At 39.0% G+C, this 23341-nt stretch overlaps 1 pseudogene; it reads right to left on the minus strand.

Moving 5' to 3' along the window:
- Positions 1-14851: 14851 nt before the first annotated feature.
- LOC134481245 (ralA-binding protein 1-like) overlaps positions 14852-23341 on the minus strand; it is a 48747-nt pseudogene continuing 40257 nt past the window's right edge.

Raw genomic sequence — 23341 nt, forward strand, 5'->3', positions numbered from 1 at the left:
AGTGTCTCTACAACAATACAGAAAAAATAATTCAAAGAAGGCATTCTTGACTCTCATTCTTAACTCTTGATCTGGAATAAAATAAGAAGCAAATGGAAATGTTTATTGGGGACAAATATTTGGCACATTTGCAAATAATAGGTGATGCCTAAATGTTGGGTATGGAATTTAGTGAAAATGCTTCTGTTAATATTATGTACAATATCAGAAATCAATTGGCAATAGTATGAGATTTAAAGGCAGGAGGATTTTAGCAGGGTTTGTTGAGCATGCTTCTAAAACATGTCATACTTGCCAGTGACACAATCCTGGTGGAAACCACTTAGGCAGGACATGTGTGAGCATCAAGTCTCAAGGCCCTCTGAATACTAAGATGGATTTTATACAGCTATTGCTTCAACTCTACATGTTCTGCACAAGACAAAGGCAACATATGACTAAAAAATATTTAATAGCCTCCTCTCCTCTCTTTTTCAGACCCTTCCTGTTAGTTTGCACCTCTGAATGCAAGCATTAAATAAACTATAAGGCATATCGTCTGGAGACGTTATTGAAGATTTGTGCCTCTGTAACAAAGTTGATTTTCAAACGGGGGTTTTCCAAACAGCAAAAAATAAGACAGAGACATTAAATAATCACCACAATACTTAGTTTAAAAAATAGAATGATGGCAACGCAAACCTGATGGATTCTGTTTTAATGTGGGAGATGTAAAACTTGAGTGAGCAGTCAGAGACCAAGAGAAGCCCATGGTGTTTGAGATGACTGAAGGAATACACCATGGAAGGTCTACAGAGTTCTTAGTTCTTGGAGAATTCGTTCTGTATGATACTAAAAAATATACAAGTATTGTGCTGGGTATTTTGGCACCTAATCCTTCTAAATTCCTTCAGACTAATAATATTCTAGCACAGGAGTACATTTGATGAGATTACTCAATTGGTACAAATAATGAGCACATTTTAAATACTGTCCAGCAAAAATCTTTTGCTGAGTATCCAAACATGTTGATCATAGCCCAAATATAGAGGTTGGAGTTCTGTCGAGCTTATGGCCTGGTAAAACTCTTTTTCAATACTCTCATGAAGCTTCAGTAGACTTACTCAGTGAGCAGACACATTGGGTAAATACATATGACAAATCAGCTCCCATCTGAAGTTCCACTTCCTTGGCAATGGCACCAGGCACCCCAGATTTATTGATTACAACCATTGTTTCTACGACTCTTGGAATCCTTAAAGGGGAGCCACATTTTTAGGACAGAACTTCTCCAGAATGCCTTCTTTCTCCACAAGAGCAGTGTTGTAGGTTGCTTCACATACTCTTCCTATTAGGGTAACGCCATAACTGTTAACTTCCTCTATACAGTTGTTTAAGTTCGCATTGGTTGTATTGTGCATAATAAGAAATCTCATGTTCTTGTATGTGACTTCTACAGGAGCAAGGCGTTTCATTCAAGCCATATGAATTTAGCTTTTTAAAGAAACATGGAATAGGGTTGTGAAAGAATTAAAAAATTGAATACAGAAATGATTCCATGCAAAAACCAAAACCAGCGGGGGGTGGGGGAGAAACTGAAATCTGCTTCAATAGTTATATACTCCACTTAAAAGTTTAAATGGTTGAGGACAGGAAATCAATGTATTTGTCCATTGGCACAAAAGATGTGGTATAGTGAGTGGTGAACAGAATGCATTCTATGACTAACTATTGGGTTACAATGATTTTGGGAACTGCGTTGTAACGTGTGTATTTTTCCGTCTCACAAATGATGTTTTGTCATATGTCTTCGTGAAAATAACTGCTTTGCAAATAGATTTAAAAAAAATAAAACAGTCCCCCAAACTTCAGTTCCTTTTTTCCCCCACTGTGGCATTTCAGGATAGGGCCTGCTAGGGATGCAGCTAGCAAGGAGCTCTGTCTGTAGCTCCTGAAATAAAGCTGTATCTATCTTTTCATCTTTTCAGATGTGTGTCCAGAGAAACATGCAACTTTCTAGGGGTAGGAATGGAATGCTGAAGTTGAATTCATAAAGGAGAGCGAGAAATAGGGAGAGAGAGGACGATTTTTATTTGAATATCTGTCTTTCTGGGGGGAAAGCACAGGTTTGCAAAGTCAGTTTTAAAGAGTACTGATTGTTTCTTGTGTTTGCAAACTCTTTTCAAATGTGTAATGTGGGGGAACGAAAGTGTTGAACTTCAGGAGAGGAGTTGTTTGGCTTCATGTTTGAATATTTTGACAAGGACTATTGTAATAGTTTGTAATATTCATCCAGTTTGCCAGGTCACAGGTAGGCTGAAGGGTGGGGAATGGTGCTAAGCTGAGCTGATTGGTGCATCCACTCTTCCACCTTTTGCAGATCATGGCAGGGGCACCCATGGCCCACACCAAGAATCTCCGGCTTCCACACTCTGCTCATCACCCATGTACCCGCTTCTCCCACCATCTTGCTCTTAAGCATCCTAGAGTCAGTTTCTGGAGACAATGTTTAACAAACTCCCTTTTCCTTCTTACTTATCTGTCCTGTTTCCTATGCAGGTCACCTGTCCCCTGTGATGCTACAGATGCTCCATTCACACTTGTGTGTACTGTTAAAATAGCAGTCAGTCTGGGGAGACTGAGAGCAGAAGTTGTAGTTGTCTGGAAGCACATTCTTCTGTGTGTCTGGTTTAGAAAGCCAACCATCCTGTAGGAAGTTCCTTAATTGTTTACAAAACTGTACAGTTGACGCAGGTCTAGGACTTTGCTGTTTTTCCTGGGCGAGTTGTAACCTAGAATTACCATTCTATGAGTCTGCTTTCTCACACAGACTGAGCTTTCCCCTGGGAATTCCTGCTACAATACCCTTTGTGCCCTTCCAGTGCTGCAGTTCGGACACTCGGAAACTTACCTGAAGCTCTCCATCCAGAAATTCAATTTACCTGAGTGCACTCAACTTACTAATTGGCCTAATTATTGGGCATTTTTCCTGAATTACTCTGTTTTCTTGTTTGTGTCACTATGTACAACATTGTGTTTCACTATGTGAAACTTTACTTCTTTTTATGATGAGTAGCTGTTCATCTTTTAAAAGTTGGGATTCACTTTGAATTAATTGCTATGTTGTCTCAGGTAGAAAAATACTAATTTTCAAAGATAATGTATTTAAATATATACCTCCATTCCCTTAACCCCAATTGACAACTAATAAACTATATAGGAAAACAACCTCTTCTCGACAAGCAATCACTGTGTTTGTTTTTTTGTTTGTTTGTTTGTTTGTTTTTTGATATCTGACAGGGATCCTTTAATGACTGACAATGGTGAGGCATAGCCACACTTGACAATGCTCACATGAATGGGACCATGCAAATGAGCCTAATGAGTATTCATGACAAACTAATGAGGGGAGAAACAGGGCTGTGATGAGGGCAAGGCTTGAGGTGGAAGTAATGAGTTCACTAGGCACAGGGTATGGACAGTAACTATGATGTCCGCGGCCGGCCTGGGCAGCGAGTGATTGACAGGGGAGCCATGGCTGGCACTGATCCAGCTTCAATGACTGACAGTGGGGGCTTTGATACATTTGATGGATGGTTCCCATGGGCGGAGTCTCTGGGTGTGTGGAGGGGAATGGTGACACCTGTAGCCATCACTCAGGCAGGGCTGGGACCACACATAGTCAAGAAGTGTGTTTGTGTGTGGGGGGGTGCACATAACATCACCAGCAGTGGAGGCCGAGCCCCAGTGTGCATTTGACTTCAGGATTGCCCCACAATCATGCACACAGACCCGCCCAATGCTTTCACCATTTAGTGTTATGTTTTCTACCATTTTGTACCAGATCCCATTTAGTTTTCCATGTTCATTGGTGTTGCTTTGTTCAGTTAATATTTAGGAAGTGATATTGGTGAGGCTTTATGAGTCAGGTCAAGGGAACATGGCAGAAGACTGGGAGGAAAGAAGTTTAAAAAATCACTTCTACAATATTGTTTCTCCTAATAACATCAAGAGTGTTATAAATTTTATCAAGCTTGCAAAGCATAGAATCAAAATGTTACTACAGAATGGTCTAGAATTTTTACTGTTTAAATCTCACCGATTCATGAACATGTGGGAATCTTTCCATTATCTGATATCTGGTCAATTTATAAGACATTTTGTTTTGTTTTGGGTTAATTTTTTTTCTTTTTTTGTGTGTTTTCTTTTTTTAATCATAAAAGCCTTTTATTTCTCGGTTAGAATGTTCCCAAGAAACTTAATACTTTTAAAAGTTACTGTCAAAGACAGGTTTTCATTGATTTACTTTTCAGTAAGTTTGCAATTTTACAAAGAAGGAGTATTCACTTTGTGTGTTAATTTTGTATGTTGCTACTTTTGAAAGAATTTACAAGATATCTGATTATTCTTATGTTATATTTAGGCTCACTTATGTTTACTATCATATGATTTTCAAAAGGACATGCTTTGAATTCTTCATTTCTAATATATGTCCCCTTGGTCACATCCAGTTTTAATATTATCTTAATTGTTTACATATGCTGTACGAAACAAGAGTAAATTGAGTATGATCAGCAAAGGAAGTCATTGGTACCATAATATTTTATAAATAACTTGATGAGGGGCAGCACACACTATAAGGAAATTCTAGGTGATAGAACCATTATCATCCTTGCAGACATAAGGCACTCATTGTTAAATATTCTTCAATTAACTCAATATGGTAAGCATTCTTATTGCTAGAAATTTCAACTTCTAATGTTTTAGACAATTGTCAATTTAGGCTAATTGCAGATGTGGAAAGAAGAAAACTAAAGTAACCAAAAAGAAGGAATTGTATGTTTATATAACAGTTATATCATATTACTCTAGGAAAATGAATTTATCTTGTCAGAGAGGAGTCAAAATGTGTGACTTGGACAAGTCAAAGGACCTGGACGGATGATCCTAAAGAGAAATAACAAGATACCAAATGTTGAACTTTAAAAGCATACTTAAGAATAACATTTTTTTTCTGAGAAACCAAATGAAAGACCCAGAACCATGTTCAATTCTATGGTAAAGAATATACATTTAAGTCTAATCAAAGAACAGTTGTTTTGAACTGAGCTATTAGTGTCACTTATTGAACCTATTCTGCTATCTTGCCATACTGGTTATCATCATACTTTATAGGTATTACAGGTGGGTACAACTATCAATTGCTTCCCTAACGTGTCAACTTGCTTACTGTTTTATCTACCTTAGAACTTTGACTTAAACCTAGAGGCTTCTAAGATATATCCAGGTAGATTGCTGAGATTCCTTGTAAGATTTATTGGGCAGCTGGGACTCAAGCCACCAACCTTGAGAGAAATCCAAGTGCTACCTGACAAATCCATATTTTGGGGGAAAGCCACAGGAAATACTTTAACAATTGGTGGAATTTCTCTCACTAGGATTGGAATCATGGCTGGGGCTAGAAATCTAGTCCGATTTATGTAGCTAGTTTGGTCTTAAACTTTAAAATTGATGACATTAATTTAATAAATTAGTGACATTCCTTCCAGCTTTTAAATATTAGTCTTATATGTACCAACAAGTGGGACCATCATCCTACATCAAAGAAGCCTCTTTGTACAGAAAATGGAGACCATTACAGAAAACAAAAACTTGGACACAATGAAGAGATAATTGCATTATGAAAAATTCAGCACCAGTGAATACATTAGAGCAAAGTGCTCTGTAGCTCAGGGACCATTGTAGAAGAGGGCTTACAAATATGTAAGACCCAGCATACCTGAAAGTCTGTTTTGAAATTGCCGCTCATAAAATTAGGTGCAAAATCACAATAATAGCAACGTCAATGCAGTGTTAAGGCAATGGTCAAAATTTCACTTGTCAAAAGTTATAGGCAGCTAATTATGATTGACAGAATGTTAATTTTTCCAGAAATGACCTGCATATGGATTGTCTAATACACGCTGTATATCATGGAAACCATATTCACAAACAGAACAAAATGAACTCAAGTAATATTCACATTTATAAAGATAAATATATATAAAAACATGTAAAAAACAATATTGAAATGAGTATGAAAGTGCAGTGACTGTGATGGACTTAAGGGAGAAAAGTCAGGCTACAATGCTATAATTCAATTTTTGATAAAAGTTTAAAATAATACTAGTAATAAATGAAAACATTGTAAACTTATAGTAATGGGAGTTCAGGAAAGACCAAGAACAGTAAATATGGAAATTATCAATTTCTTTACTGGAGGTTTTCTCTAAGATTTCCATTTCTCAAATTTGTATTACAGACACTTTTGAGATAATCAAGCCAAGAATAAAGAATATTTCATGTTGAGGCCTCAGGTGATGAAGAGAGATATATAAAATATGCTGTATGCTTCTGTGCATTTCTCAGTGTATGTAATGCATGTGTGTGTGTGTGTTTGTGTGTGTGTGTGTGTGTGTGTGTGTGTAAAACATGTGCAGATCACATCACTGGTGATACATATTTAGAGCTTAATTAGAGCTTTGAGCTTATTAACATATGAGAAGCCTCCAGTATTGGTCTTTCTCTCTGTCTCTTTTTTTTCAGGGGGAGCTCTCTTTTGATCATTACTGAACAATATGTCAGAAATATCTGTCCAATAAGCTTCTGTTACTGTCTGTGACTGCCATCTCTATTCAGATAGAAACTTCTCGTTTAGAGATGATTGTGCTACAATACCTAGTTTTGTTTGTTTTTTTAATGTATGTTTTGATGACCCAAATTCATGTTACAAAGTCTAAATCTCAATTGCTTTAGACACTGGATTATTTTTTCAGGTCATTTTGTATATTTTAAACCATGATCCACCTCTAAGTTCATCATGTATGATGATTAATTTTGATTGTTAATGGAATTTTATTTATAACTTTCTATGGCACGTGATTCTATCCAGAATTCTGAGGGGTTATTCAGTGTCATTAGCTTCTGGCCACACATTGGTAACTGAGGTGGGAAAACTAGTACTATAACTGTGCTGTAGAGGCAGAGACTGAAAAATTTTCCAAAGACTGTGTAGGACCATGAACATTGGAGTGTAAACAATAATCCAATTTAATGACATTTGTTATAATAGCAAACAATATGAAATATGCAGCATAAAATAAGTACGAGTGAAAATTATTTGTAACTAATACGGTGAATTATAAAACTAACATAGGATCTTGGAATAATTCTTCTAATATGACTAAATTGGAGGTAGAAGGAAACATTAAAATACAATGACCTTAGACCTTCTTAAATCATCCACTACCACTTATATGTGGTAGTTGCTCTGTTTTGTCCTGATAAATGGAACATAAAATGTCATCATCAGACAAATATTCTCAGATGATAGATTCACATCACTTAAAATAAGGGTAATATTTGTGTATATTTTCTTAATTCTATAGAAAGAATTACTTCAGTTAAAAATGTATTTGAATTTGTGTGCTACCAACTGATAATCAAGTGAGTTTAACCTCTTTATCATACCTCTCATTGGTTTTGTAGTGGATCCTGTACAAATTTTTTTACAATGATAAGATTATGACAAATATTGTTTCTCATTGTAAATTAAACAAATATTAGTATTTTTGTGCTACGAAACCAAAGCATGTTGACAGTGGTGCAGGGCTTAATCTTGCAGAATGTTTAATCAATTTCTAAATCAAATCATTGTTTCTAAATGATCTTATCAAAAATAATAATTTCATATGCAAGAAATTCTCTAACTTAAGGACCATGGGAAGAAAGTGGGAAAATATAGCAGACAATATTGGTGGATTCTCAATAAAGAATGTGTCATATACCTGAATGTATCCTGATGTATTTCAGTATATGAGTACATATATATATATATATATATATATATATATATATATATATAGTTTAAAAACTTTTCTCATACTCTAACAATCATTTTGTGTCCCAAAGCTTCTCTGATATACACAAATTTATGACATCATGAAATGATTTGATCAAAGGATTCCATTCATTTGATGAATAAATAAATCTTGTCTTACCTGTAGGACCTTCTTCCTGCAGTGCAGCATATGAAATATTAAATTTTTCATCAATATCATTGCTTTTACAGTTGTGTCCAGCTATGGCTTTTGTCATAGTAGGAGATTTTCTAGAATAATTTAGTGATTCTTTATATGTCTTTAAGTCTTCAGACATTTTGTCAATGTGTTTACTAAATATATCATAATTTCATAATATTTGATCATAGGTGTCAATCATGATTTGTATAAGAGACTTCTGTAACACCACAAGGCAAAAACAAGATTGTCATTTCACATAGTTTACAAAATAAATTTAAAAATGAAAAGAAATAATAGGAGGAAAATTACAGATAAGATCCCATGAAATGAAGTCTCTGAAATGGAGACTCTAAGTCTTTTGCATCTTTACACAACTTGTTAAAATACCATGCATATTGCAAAGAACAGAAGAACTATTTAACCAAGGCAACATTTCAGAACTGATATGCTGCAAAAAACAGTGAGTGTACCAAATTAATGACTGTTGTGTGTTAATTTTTAGTGTGTGGGTGGGGGTAGCTGTTTATTGTGATGTTTTGAATGGGATGACTCTCTAGTTTCAGGCATCGCAATACCCTCTCGTTGACAATTTTCTGGGTGCCTTGATTTGCCTGGTGAAGAGTGCCATTGCTTAGAATTTATAGTTACAAAAGGTAGGTGCCCATTTTCAATGTACTTTCTCTGCTACATTTTTGCTTCCCAAGATAAGAACCATCAGGTCTCAGCTTCCTGTTTGTTTTTTTCTTCTTTTCTACAGTCATGCACCTCTGTCATGACACTGAAGTGCTATACTCGCTCAACATTTGTAGGTCCCAAATAACCACCTACTTCAATACGTTTCCCTGGTCATGTTGTTGTATTTTTTTTATTGTTTATTTCATTCTTTTACATTTCAAACCTTATATCCCTTCACAGTTCCCTTCCACAAATCCTATATCTCCTTCCCTGCCTGTATTGCAGTTTTCTCTCACTTGACCACACACTCCTGCCTCAACAACCTAGCATTCCCCTACCCTAGATCATCAAGCCCCTCAGGACTAAGCAGCTCCCCTCCTAGTGATGCCAAATAAGACAAGCCTCTGCTATATATTCAGTTGGAGCCATGGTTCCCCCATGTGCACTCTTTGGATGGTCTTTTAAATCCTGATGTTTTATTAAGGCAATAGAAATGTGACTGAGAGAAGTTGGTGAGAAGAGGGTGTCTTAACTGAGAAAATGCCTCCATCAGATGGACATATTGTACACTGAAGCCTCAGAGATATTGTCCTGATTAACCTTGGAATTTGTAGGACCCAAATCTCCAGGATGGTGCCACGCTTGGGTTATTAGTCAGAAAAAGAAAGATATGAGATACAAGGCAGGAGGCAGTGCTCCTACTAGGCTTCTGCTTCAGTTCTTGCCTCCCTGTTGTATTTATGGCTCTGACATTTCTCAGTATTTAACTGGTAACTGCAAGTATATTGTGGAATGTAACCTGTCTTCCATTAGTTGCTTTTCATCAGTGTTTTGTCACAGCAATTGTAGAAAATTATGACACTTCCTAAATTGAACAACACTGGTAAGTTACTTTTCTTCTGAGATGATGACTTAGGTTAAGCAAACTCTATTCATCACATATGTTTCTTCTCAGCATGGACCTAAGTTTATTTTTGAGCAGTCCTGCACAGGATAGTCTTATTTTATATGCAGATTGTACAGAAGAGTTTTGCTTCTTTGTTTTCATATCTGACCATACAAAAGAATATATTTGAAAAGAACTGTCCATAAAGGAAGAATCTTTAATAGTTATTGAGAGTGAAAAATGCATTTTATTGTTTCATTTGGACTAAACATGCAGTTTGATATAGTCTTGGATATTAGGTTTCCTGTACCTTGGTAATTAGAAATTAACTAAAAAAGTTACGTTTCTAGTTCAAGCCAAGTACAGTCCTGAGCAAGAATCTTATTCAAGCTTTCCCTTGTGCTATATCCTCCATTGTGAGTAACACCGTAAAAGCTTCTTTCCTGTGGACCTAATACCTGGGAGCTACTAGTTACCATGTACCTTGCTTTCTGTCATATTTACATTTCCTTTATCTTCTATCCTTTTCAAAATATGTGTCCTTTATTAATTCTCTGAAATTTCTAATCATGCTACCAAGTAACTATCATTTCATTTTTCAATCCTTCCATATATCCCTTGGAAACAATCCCCCCTCACTAAATTTCAAAAATTAAAATTAAATAAAAATTTAAATTTAATTAAAAAAATCAAACTAAAATTAAAAAAATTAAAAATACAGTGTGTGAGATGTGTTGTGCCATAAGTGGTCACACATTATACCCTCTTGTCCAAACAGATTTTCTTGCAAATGTATAATGAAATAAGTCTGGTTTAAGCTCTTTGTATTTTACTATACTCTCAATACTGGAACCTCCTGGAGATGCCTCTCCTTCTATATCCTGGTATCTTGCTGTAGCCTTAAGTCATTGTGATCCTTCAGGTTTGAATCTGCAGGATCTCCCCCAACATATGCTCCAGCAGCAGGATCTAGGGCCCCTATATATATATGTAGCAGATATGCAGCTTGATCTTTAGGTAGGTACCCTACCAGTTCGTATGCAGACTGGCTCTGACCCTGTAGTCTACAACTGGATTGCTTTCTTTTATCTGGGCTGCTTCGTATGGCTTCAGTGTAAGGTGATTCACTTATTTCTGTTGTGAATTGATGTATGAGAGTGGGTTGGTGTCAATGGAAGGTCTACACTACTGAGGTAAGGAAGAATGGAGGGAAAAACAGGTTTCAAGGATAGGACTTGGAAGAAGGAACTGCAATAAGGATATAAAGTAAATAAATTAGTGAAGAATATTGATGTATATGTGTTTTAATAAAATTAACAGCTCCAATATACCTGAGGATCATAAAACTGTACCTGAAATAGGTTATTGCTAAAATAATGGAAGCATACAACATAATATACACCAATTATTCATCATTACATATGTATATACATATACATATACATATACAAATACATTCACATGTATAAGTACACTTACACGTATATGTACACACACAAACTCACACTCATACACACACTCACACACACATATATATGTATACACACATACATATATCTATATCTATCAATATCTATAATGCAATGTGCTTTAATATGGCCAGCAATTCACATGATGTGAATATTTTTATTAATATCATGGCCTCACCACTGTGAAACACAACTATTCTATACTCCAAAAATAGGGCTACAATGGAAAAAAACAAACAAAACCTAGGTAATCCGGATCTTCTAAAATTTCACTCTAGTCCTCTTGGATTACCATTATATGTACAGATTATTGTTGGCTAAAACATCAATATCTAAATCAATATCTAAGAAGAAAGAAGGAAAGAACAGTAGAAAGAAATGATTAACTTACTTTAAACTACATTAAAAATCTCCCTTCCCAAATCTTCCTGAAATAGATCAATACATATTCTACTCCACTCCATAGGAATGCAATCCTAGTGTTTCCTGTTAGAGAAATCATCTTTGTAAAGTATTCCCAATTACTGAATAATAATTAGACTTTTGTTCCCAAAGGCAAATTTCAGATTCCCTTAATTTCTTAAGACGTCACTCCCAAATAATGAATTTCTCAAAATCTGACCCCACAGTACATGTGGAGCTATGTGCAGTGATAACCTGTAACTGTTTAAATTATTCATGGATGAATCTTTTATTATTACTAATACACATATGAGATGTTTTAATAGTATAAAGTTTGGTTCTGGGATCTGTTGCAAAAGTCTAAACAAAGAAAAAGGAGAATTTTAGTTTAGACCATCTTGAAAATAATGTAAGTTAGAAATCTAACTACAAAGAACAAATAGGGTAAATGTTTTGTAGACCAACTCATAGTATAATCAGAATTCAAAAGAAGTAACAATATATAGCTAGAGTATTACATAAAATATTTTCTGCAAATCACTTTTCTGTACAGAATCATCGAAAATACATTTTTCAAATTATTTAGGAATTTCAGTGTACTAGATGTATGAGTGCTACCTACAGAAGCCAGAGGAACATGTCAGGATCCCTGGTAACAGAATGAATGAATATTGTTGCAAACCATGTGTGTTCTGTGTGTGAAAACATCCAGTGTTATCAAACAGCAAACCATCTTTCTTGCCACCATGGGGACACATTTAATATCTAATGTATTATGAATCGATGACACACCCTTATAACAATCTAGAACATAAGGAGCAAAATCACACTCATGACTCTACTCAATGCCCTGGTATTAGAATGAATGAAGATTTTTGAAGACCATGTGTGTTCTGTGTATGAAAACATCCAGTGTTATTAAACAGCAAACCATCTTTCCAACCATCATGGAGTGGAGACACATTTAATATCTAATGTAGTATGAATCCATGTAACACTCTTGTGACACTCTAGAACATAAGGAGCAGAAAGCAGACTAGTGACCCTACAAAATGCAATTATAAAAGCTTTGCTACAGCAAGACAGAGATGCAGGGCTCCTGGGTTGCAATGGGAACTCAAAGCTCTGGTTAAGTATGAAATCATTCTATGTATCACACAGAAAAAATGATTCAAAAAAGTCAAAGCTATACATGATCTAGACTTCTCTAGATAATTATAGTTGAGAAAGAAGAATTCAGTAAGAGATTCCTGTTCTAATCATTGACATATATTGACCATGTGAAATATTCACAATACCATGGTAACAATTCTAGGATGCAAGTAACCCACAGGTATTATACACACTTACTTCTTTTAATTTGTCTCACACAGGAACTAAACCAATACTCTAAACTGATCTGAACACGTGGTGTTACATAGACTGTCTTCTAAATCATGACATTTATAAAAGAGAAGGCTCCCTGGTAAGATTACAGACCTGGTTCAACACGCTAGTTTGAGAAATGGGAATGTTTAAAAAGTGACAACACATGTCTGATGTAAGGAAACCTCTTGGCATAGAACATCATTCTAGCTTATAATCATGTAAACACAAGCCTATGTACATTACAAAAGCATTGCTTTTATATTGGTACAGTTCTCCAAGTATTTACTGTATCATTACCTTTGAATGGCATTAATTTTTCCAGCCAGAGTTCCTTCATCTGGGATGCTAAGCCAATTTTCATAAAAATCCAAGGTTAGTAAGTTTCCTTCGATGGTAGTAATAAAATCCATTTTTTAATTGAAAATAAAACAAAATAGTGATGGTCAATGTACATTGTAGAAAGTACTTGAAAAACATTTTTGCTTAAAATTAGCAGTTTCGACCAGTGATTCTCAACTTGTGGGTAATAATCATTACGGGGTCACATATATTTTCTATATCAGATATTCCATCCATTTTTCTTTATAATCACATCAGGAGCAAAATTTGAATTTTGAAGAGAAGCAAAATGAAGTAATGGTTAAGATTCACAAAGCCATGAGAAAATATATTAGTGTTACAGGATTAGGGAGGCTGAGAATCATTGGTTGAGAGTATACGTCCCGAAAAGATTCCCCAACTTCTATGGCTCCAGAATCTTGGCTCAAAAGTGGAACCAATATGCAGGATCTTATTTTTTTTTCTTTTTCTTCCCTAAGACTAGAATCAATGAAGCAGAGTCCTAGTTGCTATAGCAATGAAGTAAACCTACCGTCTGTTCAAATTGCCTCTCCTGTCTTCTAGACTACATCACTCCTTGCAATCATAGATCTCCACTCCACTTCCCAGACCAAAGCTCTCTCTGCCTAAAGGAAACCATCTCCTACATGGAATATCCAGACAGGAGCCTATCATAAGTGCCCTCTGAGAGGCTCCATCCAGCACTGACTGGAATAGGATATGAAGAGCCATAGTCAATCATTGGATTTTATGGATCAATCAGGGACTTGTAAGGAAGAATGGGGGAAGGATTCCACACCCTAAAGGAGATAGGAACTCCATAGGAAGAGCTACAGAATCAACTACTCAGGACCACTAGGAGCTACCAATAGCTGAATTACCATCTAAAAAGCCTACAGAAACTGTACCATGACACATTTATAGCAAACGAAAAGCTTAGTCTCCATGTGTGTCCCCCCAAATGTGGAGCAGGGCTGTCTGCAAGCTCTTGACTTGAAAAGCCTCCTCAACTGGCCTTAGGGGAGAAGATGGTCTAACCCTGAACAGAGTTGAGGTGCCAAGGTAGTAGGATAACCAAAGGGCCCGTAACTGGCTCAGAGTAGGAAAAAGACTTTGTGAGGAGAGAATGGGGGTGGGTTGTCAGCATAGGAGACATAAAATTAACAAATAAATAAATGTAAAATAATAATAATAATGATTATAATAATGATGATGATAGTAACTAATAAAATAAATGAACAAAACAAAGAAACAAAGATCATAGTCTTCTTCTTGGAAATAGGCAACTTTCAAAAAATGGCAGCACCAGAAATTACCTGATCCTAATTGTATAATTTGGTGAATGTGTAGAGTACAGACAGAGTAAAGCTGTAATATACATGTAGACCTCTACTTACAGACCACCTGGAATAGTGATGAAGTTTCTTATATGTTTTCCTAGTGAGAACATCTCAGTTTCATATATTTTTTTTAAAATTGGTAAATTTTCAACAATATAAATTAAGTTATAAGCATCAGTTTGTTTAAAGAACAAAAACTGTCCTTGTTCGTAAAATACTGCAAATAACTTTCGTGTTGTACTAAGGGTAGTGAAAGATCCCATGCAGAGAGACCCTTACTCAAGTCTTGGGAAATCGCGGACCCCAGATACAGAGAGACCATTTTGGATGTAATAAGCAAAGGCGAGGTTTATTATGGAGACCTATTACAGAGATCTCCGGGCCAACTCGTATCCCATATGGACCCCGAGAGGCTGGAAGAAAGAGTATTTAAAGGCAGAGGGTGTGAGCCCCAGGGGATGGGGGGATGTCAAAGCAGAATGCACCGCAAGTTACAGGATTGTTTTATGGCTCCAGGAGATAAGGGGAGCCAAAAGGTTTTATGGCCCCCTGGTCCTGGAACAGAGCTACTAAATCAGGAGAAGGCTCAGGTCTTCAGGTCCTCATTATTTTTAAAAGTTTGTCAGAATTGATGAAGCATCTGTATTTGAAACTCCTCTGGTTAGGCTTGGGCCGCTGGTTTCCTGGGGTGCTCTCTGTAGGATGCAGTGGCTAAAAAGCACAAGTAGGGGCTTAAATAAACATCAAAGGGACAGAACAAAGAACAGTTAACTCACACCAGGTGATAAGCAAAGTTGTTCTCTTGCATTTTTAACAATCTGTCTTCCAGAGACAGGTCCTGTTGCTGAGTTTCAGGCTAATTTAAAACTCTATCTCTCATTCCTCTCTTCTTCGACTAAGTAATTCTAATCTTAGAATTTTCATATCAAATCTCATATTTGGATTTACCAAGTTGTCCTAATTGATTGGTACTGTTGTCTCAGAACCATTAACTGTATAGCACCCACTCGATCTTTAACAAAAGCAATTAACCTGTTTGTCACGCAGGGGCCAAAAACTAAAACCAAGAAAATTATTAGTAATGGCCCAGCTATAGCAGAGAGTAGGCTAGTCATCCAGGGAGACACGAGTGAACCAAGTCTCAAACCAACCTCGTTAAGTGTCTCTATCTTTTTGTGTTTTACTAAGTCTTTAGCACCAGGATTCTAATCTGGACACTATCTGTACCTATACACCAAGGTCATGACTGTCTTTTAGAACTTTTAAACGTATACACGTTGTGATCCCTGAGGCACAGTCTCATGAAGTGTTAGGAGTACTAACTCATGTAATGTTACATCATTTGTAACAGAAATTAAGCCTATCTCTATACTTCTCTCGATGGAACCCAGGGCAAACATGAAATCTTTGTTTCTAAAGCACACTCTTTAAGTGAGCATTATAGCAACCTCCCAGTCACGTCTCTGATGTATCCACTTATCTGATGTATAAGTCGAGGGAGCTTTTTGAAGATCTGAGTTTCCCTCTAGGTCTCAGCTCTCAGACCCAACAGCTAATATGCAGCTGGTGAGGGCTGAGAATTGACGGCTGTCACGGTGGTCAGCAGCACCAGGTACAGTCCTTTTCAGTGAGGCTCGAGTCTCTGGGCTCAGTGTCGTCGTATGTAGCTGTAGTCTCTGACCTGGAACTGATGAGATGTCTCGAGGGTCTCTGGGGCACAGGCTGCTGTCAGCTGTGAGCAGATTTCTTTCTGTTTCACCTGCAGGTCTTTTAGCCTGGCATACAAATCATTATTACTATCACATGTTGGTTCAGTAACAACATCTAATACAGTCAGAAGAGCTGAGGCCTCGTATAAGATCTCAAAGGGGGTAAGGCTGAATCTGGAAGGGGTATTTCTTGCTCTGGAGAGAGTAAGAGGGAAGGAGTGTCACCCAGTCTGTGCCAGTCTTCATGGTCAATTTGGTCAGTGTTTCTTTTATAGTTTTATTTATTTACTCTACCTGTCCTGAACTTTGAGGTCTGTAAATATAATGTAATTTCTAATCGACCTCAAAATATTTGGCCACATCCTGGCTTACTTTGGCAATGAAAGTAGGGTCGTTGTCCGACCAGATTACCTTCAGCACTCCAGACCTGGGGAAGATTTCTTCCAGTATCTTCTTGATGACTACCAGGGCCGTCTCTTGCTTGGTGAGGAAAGCTTCTATCTATTTTTGGAAAGGTATCTACAAGCACTAGGAGATATTTGTGATCATATTTTCCTGGTTTTATCTCAGTGAAGTTCACTTCGACTTTTCGTTAAACTCTCTAGGTTTCTTTGTCCTGTTTATTTGTTAAGCATTCACTTACTGACATACCTTATATTTTTTACTGTCTCTCTGGCTAAAATCTTAAAGTCTATTATATACATACCTTAACAACCTTCTTATCTCTTAAATGAATCTCTTTGTATATTTGGCAAAGTAAGTGTTTTATTTGTTCACTGGGGAGTATAGCTTTCTCCTCAAGTGTGTCACTGTCCGTTTATCTTTTAAGCAATTTGGGCCTTTTCTTTTGTTGTACATTCTAAGTGAGGCCATCCCTTAGTCCAATACCAGTTCCCAGTGGCTGTCTCTTGTAGGCCTGTAACCAGGATAGGCTCCTGTATAGCCATTTCCTGAGCCACTTTATCTGCTTTGTTACTGTCCCATGCCACTGAATCTCTTCTTTCCTTGTGTCTTGGGCAATGAATAATACTCACAGTTGTTGGCTTCATCTGGGCATCCAAGAGATGGCAAAGACATCTGTGGTGCTGATGTGTTGGGGGGTTGGCGTTCAGCCATTCCAGATGACATTTGTGTTCTCCACCACGGCAGCACCCACTTATCTCTGACCTTCATGAAGAGAACTGTTCCCATCTGTAGACAAGGTAGCCTTGGCTTTCAGCAGGGGTCAATCAGCCAGTCACAGAGGCCTTTCCTACACCCATGGGCTTCTGCCAGTACTTGACACTCATGTTATGGTGGCTCCAGGTCAGGATTGGGCAGCAAGGTGACCAGATTGTCCCCAACCGGTGGAGAATCTAGACCAATGGTCCCATCTTCTGGGACATTTTATTTAAAGGCAAAACATTAGCCACTCTACCACAGTTTAAGTCCTGGATTGAGTGATAATTGTTAGTGCCCGGCTGGCAGGAGCGATGTGTCCCAGGCAGAACGGCACTAAGCTATACATCTCTCAGCATAAGGTACTGGTGTACCGAGACAGGTCTTAAGCTCCACATATACAGTCTGTAGATATGTATACACATGGCCTCACCCAGCCATTTCAGCCCATGTAAGCCATTTTGGAGAGCAAATTTTTCAGGAGCAAGGGATGGAGTTAGTCCATAAGTATTGTTTGTTGCCAGTAGCATCCTGTACCCAAGGTCTTTGGATATTGGCCCACTGGGGGGCATAGGAGCACAGACCGTTGAGTCTCTGTATCTATAAAACAGCTGGGTGGGCTTCCCTTCTATCTCTGTGCATAGCCAGCACTCCAGGACCCAGAGGCTCTCGAGTGGCCCCTCTTGTTCTTTCTGGGGCAATCCCTGACCCAATGTCCTTTTTCTTTGTATTAGGCACACTGATCTTTAGCCAGGAATTCTCTTCTGTTGTCAGGTACTGTCTTCCTAGGTTCTCTAACTATGGTGGCCAGTATATGTTCCTCTCTTGTCTTTTATCTCTCTTTAGCTTTTTAGCTTCCTCTTTTTTTTTTTTAGTCTCTCTGTTTAACCTTATTTTCTCTGTAACTTATATTAACTCTCAGCAACATATAATAACTCTCTCAGTGACTTAGCTTAACCCTTTACGTTTTTAACTTTTTTTTTCATATCTTTTTCTTATCTTAGCCAGATTGGTGGGGCATTTTCCAGCCACTCAGAGACCCAACCTTGGAGTCTGGCGGCAGACCTGGAGCACTCCCTACCTTCAGGCATCTGAAGAGAGCAGGCAGAAGTGAGGGCCTTCCATCTGTGTCTGGAACATTTTTTTCTGGCCTCTAGTAGGATTCCCTCTTTCCTCGGTGGTAAAGAAGACCTGTGACAGTTACTAACAAACATCTCAAATGGGATGGTGAGAAAACAAGGGATTCTTGAGAATAGAGGTCCACTGAAGAGGGCAAATACCATTTAGTCACACAGCTAAACCAGGAGGACTTTTTGGGACAAAAAGGCCTTGTGTCTGTGAAACAGAAAAGTGAGCAGAGGGGCAGCCTGTCTGTTACCGGCTGTCTCTCTGGACTTAGATTTTCCCTTAAGGAGTACCTCCCTTTAATGCCAGCTCAGTGGCTCTGTCTCTCAATAAACCCAGCCTCTGAAGGACACTAGTTTTCTAGTAAGAACTAATAACAAAAGGATGGAGAGACGGTTAGAACCTGGGTGTTAGATACTAAGCAGCTGACAAAAGAATTGAAACCAGTTTACCTGGGGCTATCAGGACTTTTTTTTGTCATTTTTGAGGCAGGAGTCAAAGCTGAACTGGGCTTCCTGTCTCTTATATCTAATAAAGAGATTGTTAAAACTGTAGTACCAACCTTTAATTAAAAAAAAAAGACAAAACAAAACAAAAAAAACAAAAAAAACTATAGCTCTCTCCATGTCTCTGAATATCAGGACTGCAGTAGTAGTCCTTCACCAAACTGTCTCAGTGGGCTACGAGCCCATGGAATAGAAAACATTAATCCTGACCTTGGCCACATCCAAAGCCTGAACTATAAATTCTGACTGGCAAAACAAAACAAAGTTCTTCACAGTTTGTTGTAGATTCTTTTGAAACAATTTTATGGGGTCCTCTGTCCCCCAACCTGGGGCATTTCGACCACAGGGGCAGGAACTGGCTGCTGTGGGGATAGGATCAAAGGCATTCTCTATGCTAATGATGACCAGCGAGAACAGTAATTTAATGCTGGAGACTGACTCCTCTCTTGGAATAAGGCCAGCAGATAAGGCAGGCTCTTTAAAGAACTTCTCCTAATGAGCACTCTCTTTCTTTGAGCAAGAGTTGAAGATCGGGCCACTAAAAGCAGAAATTCCTTTCTTGTTCTTGTTTTCCTTAGAGTCCTCCCCCACCTCACTCTCAGCCTTTTTAGATCATTCTTCCTGTAGCATTTTTAACACAGCCTGTCCCTTTTTTTAGCCTGTTGACAGCATTTCTGATCTTTTAGGCAGCTACGCACTAAGTGCCATACCAGCGGAAACTCCGCCTTTAAGATTCTTTGCTCCCAAGCAAAATTTAAATCCTTTTTTAGCTTATCTCAGCTGTCCACCATGAGATTCTCAGAGATCGCAAACCAAGGTGTAGCAATTTACTAAGAAATCTCTCTGTAGTGGATTTTTTTTTCCTAAGCCTTTTTCTTTTAAACAGCTCCGGAAGAGCCAGAAAAATTGGGTGAGACTTGAGAAGTCCCCATGCTCGCTGTAGCAGCTCTGCAGCTAGTTTTGCTTCCCTCTACTGTGTGCTGAGAGTACAAGCACAGATAAAACACTATGTTTTAAAAATCAACGTTGGCTATCAACCAACACACCTCCACTAGAGTGGGGTCCATAAAATTAAGTTTTCTACTCACTATACTTGTTCTATAGCCAGCTGCCTAATCTGGGGAACTTTTTTTTAAGAGAGGTTTTTTCCTCAAGGTTCTTGTTAATGTCTGTTTACACAACTGTTAACAGCAGCTAGGTTGATCAAAGGGAGCAAAGGGAGGGGCCTCTTTCTTTGGGGAGGAGGCTCAAGAGAGAAAGACAAAACTCCCTGGCAGAAAACAATTTTTCTCAAGCAAACTATTTTTAACTTTTAACTTAAGCACCAGGAGGACCAAGTAAAACTCTTTGACGAACAAAGCAAACAGTTTCATGATTTCAAACACAGTCGTCAGTCCAAATTCAAAAACGAAACAAAAGTCAAAAACACACTCCACAATACCACAGAAAACAAACCAGACAAACAAGACCAAGACAAAGTATCCTATAACCAATTTCCACAGATGCCTGGTACCTTCAGTACCTGGCCCAAACTGCAGCTTAACCTTAGCTGCTTCTGGGATGAGATGGACCATCTGATTCCACCTCCCAACAGGATTCCAGACTGTCCTCTTGTCCTAACGTCCAAGCATACTTGTCCGCGCCTATACTTAAATAGGCAGCCGAACTCGACCTCTGACGGAGTGGGATTCCTCGTCCACTCCCGCCTAGGTAAAAGGAGCATTCCATCTCCTTTGTTCCAGAAAACCAGAGTCAGGTCCTCCTGACTGTCCACAGCTGGGCTCTCTTGACTGTTCTCCGCCCGTGGAACGTCTTCCAGGGGCTTCAGCCTTGCAGGCCCCGGGGTGTCCCCCGCTTCCACAGCCAGAGGGTCCTCAGGAACCACAAAGGCAGCTGCACCGAGTGGAGATAAACAACCACTCTCCTAGCACAGGGCAGGAATACACATCCACCCTCCTAGCACAGGGCAGGAATACACATCCACCCTCTTAGCACAGACACAGAGTGGGATTCCACATCCACTCTCTAAGTACTGACCAGAGTGAGAATCCACCGGTACCGAGACACACATATAAACACACGGTGGAACCAAAACAGAGACAGACACAGACTGACAAATGCGGCGCCGCTCACACAGAAACACTCAGACAAACATCTAATTCACCTCCAAGGGGTCTTCAGAGTCTGGGGTGGTCGCGAAGATCCCGGACGAGCCCCATTTAAAGGATCCCATGCAGAGCGACCCTTACTCAAGTCTTGGAAAATCACGGACCCCAGACACAGAGAGACCATTTTGGATGTAATAAGCAAAGGCGAGGTTTATTACAGAGACTTATTACACAGATCTCCGGGCCGACACGTTTCTCGCGCAGGAGACAGAGGTGTCGACCCTGAAACTCAAAAGTCAGGGGTTTATATAGGGAAAGCTAGGGGTTTTGGCGAGGTTACACACAATTGGCTCATTCAAACATAGCAGTGAGAACAAAGCAGAAGAGTACCTGGTAGAAGTCAGGGGCTTATCAGGGTCTGGATGACATCTGGTTAAAGTATGGCCCTGAGTAAACTGGGGGGATATCTTCTTGTCGGATGGCCCATGAATCAGTTCTGATAGCCTGGGCTGGATCCTGCATTCCTTTTCTTTATCTTTATGGCCTGCTATTCCTGGTGGCAGGGCTTAGCCCTGAGTCTGTGGCTTTTGGGGCTTACTCTTTTAGTATTATATTTTTAAACCTTAAATTCGTATAATTTTCCTTTCACTGGGAAATCTTGGTCTTAAACTCTTGTCTTTTAGCTTCCCTCAGCTTTCTCTTGAGGGCAGTCAGAATCCTCTGTATTTCCCATAATCTTTCTTCTTTAGATAAGTCCTATATTCCACGCTGCAGATCTCGATATAAACAGTTCAAAAGGAACTCCTGTCTCCTGATCTCTTCCTTGATGCCTGCTTGGGTCTCTGGCAGTGTTGGCATTGTGGCCATGTTGGACCAACGCAGAGGTCTTGTTACTTGTTTCGGGACCATGGTACCAAAGAGCTCTTGCACATGTGTGAAAAGCACATACAGGACCCGATTGCTGATCTGGACAGTTGGCCTCAGCACTAGAGAGATGTTCTGGATGTTCATCTTGGTTTCTATCTCCTTGGCAATGATGTGGTCCATGTGCACAATGAGCCAGGAAAGCAGAAGATGGTTATAATCCGGCAGTTAGGGAACTCCTGCACTTTCTCCGTCTCTGTGGTCCTCTGACAAGCCTCTTCAAATCGGGGCATAAGCTCTCTGGTAAGCAAATTCTCTGGAAGGTCTCGCAAATACTGCTTCAGCAAGCTGGCTACAGTGTTAGGTTCATATTCTTCCAAGGTTGGAGACTCCTCTCGGTCATAGGCTGCTCATCTACCTTTGATTTGATTCCTGACACTTCGTAGATGCCTTCCCACTTCATGCCATGCTGCTCCATGTAGTCCACGCACTCTCGGAAGACAGCTGGCAGCCGGATGCCGACGTACATCATGGTCCTCTCTACTGCATCAGCAAAGGGAATGCCAAAAATGGGTCTCAGACTTGGGGCATCTGTCTGTGGCACCTCTGACTACTGAGTTGGCTTCTTCTTTTTCTTCTTCTCCTTCCAATCTTTAACAGCATTGGCTGCTGTCAAGTCTTTACATTTCTTTTCTTTATGCTTTTCCTCTTTATGCTTTTCTTCTTTGGGCTTTTCTTTGATTTTAAAATCCTTTTTCTTCTTTTTAGTGCAGCTGGGCTTTTTGAACACATGGATTCCCTTGGACCTCTTCATCTTGGAAGGACTTTCAGCTTCATCTCCAGAGCTGTCTTCCTAGAAGGCAGCTTAGCATTCAGTCCTTTTCTCCTTTTCCTTAAATTTTCCTTTTTTCTTTCCATTGTCTTTCTCATCATCAGGACGCTCGTGGAGGATGTCATGGGGAGGCGAAGGCTCACCAGTCCGGTACAATCCAGGAAACTTTGTAGGGCTGATCTCCTCGAAGTTGGGAGTCCAAGTCAGCCCGCTGCCTTGCTCGGCCCGGAGGTGTTCACTAGGGCTGCTGTTGGAGTGCAGGAAGGACTCGTTCATGCTGAAGCCCTGAGGAGGAAGGGAAGTGGTCTTCTGTTACCTATCCATTCCATCAGTGCCTGCAGCCGAGCGCCAATCTGTTCTGCTGAAGCCGCTGCCTCCTGTGCTGTCCCCCTGGCTGACCGCAGGAACCCCATTGCCCCCCTGCCCAGCCTTTGCCTGTTTACACCAATTTTTGATCAGTGATGGGCTACCCATTTTGAGCTCTTATTTCTGAAGAACATTTTTCGGTAAGTGTTATTGAA

Source organism: Rattus norvegicus, chromosome 12 (genome assembly GCF_036323735.1).
Source record: "Rattus norvegicus strain BN/NHsdMcwi chromosome 12, GRCr8, whole genome shotgun sequence".
Taxonomy (NCBI): domain Eukaryota; kingdom Metazoa; phylum Chordata; class Mammalia; order Rodentia; family Muridae; genus Rattus; species Rattus norvegicus.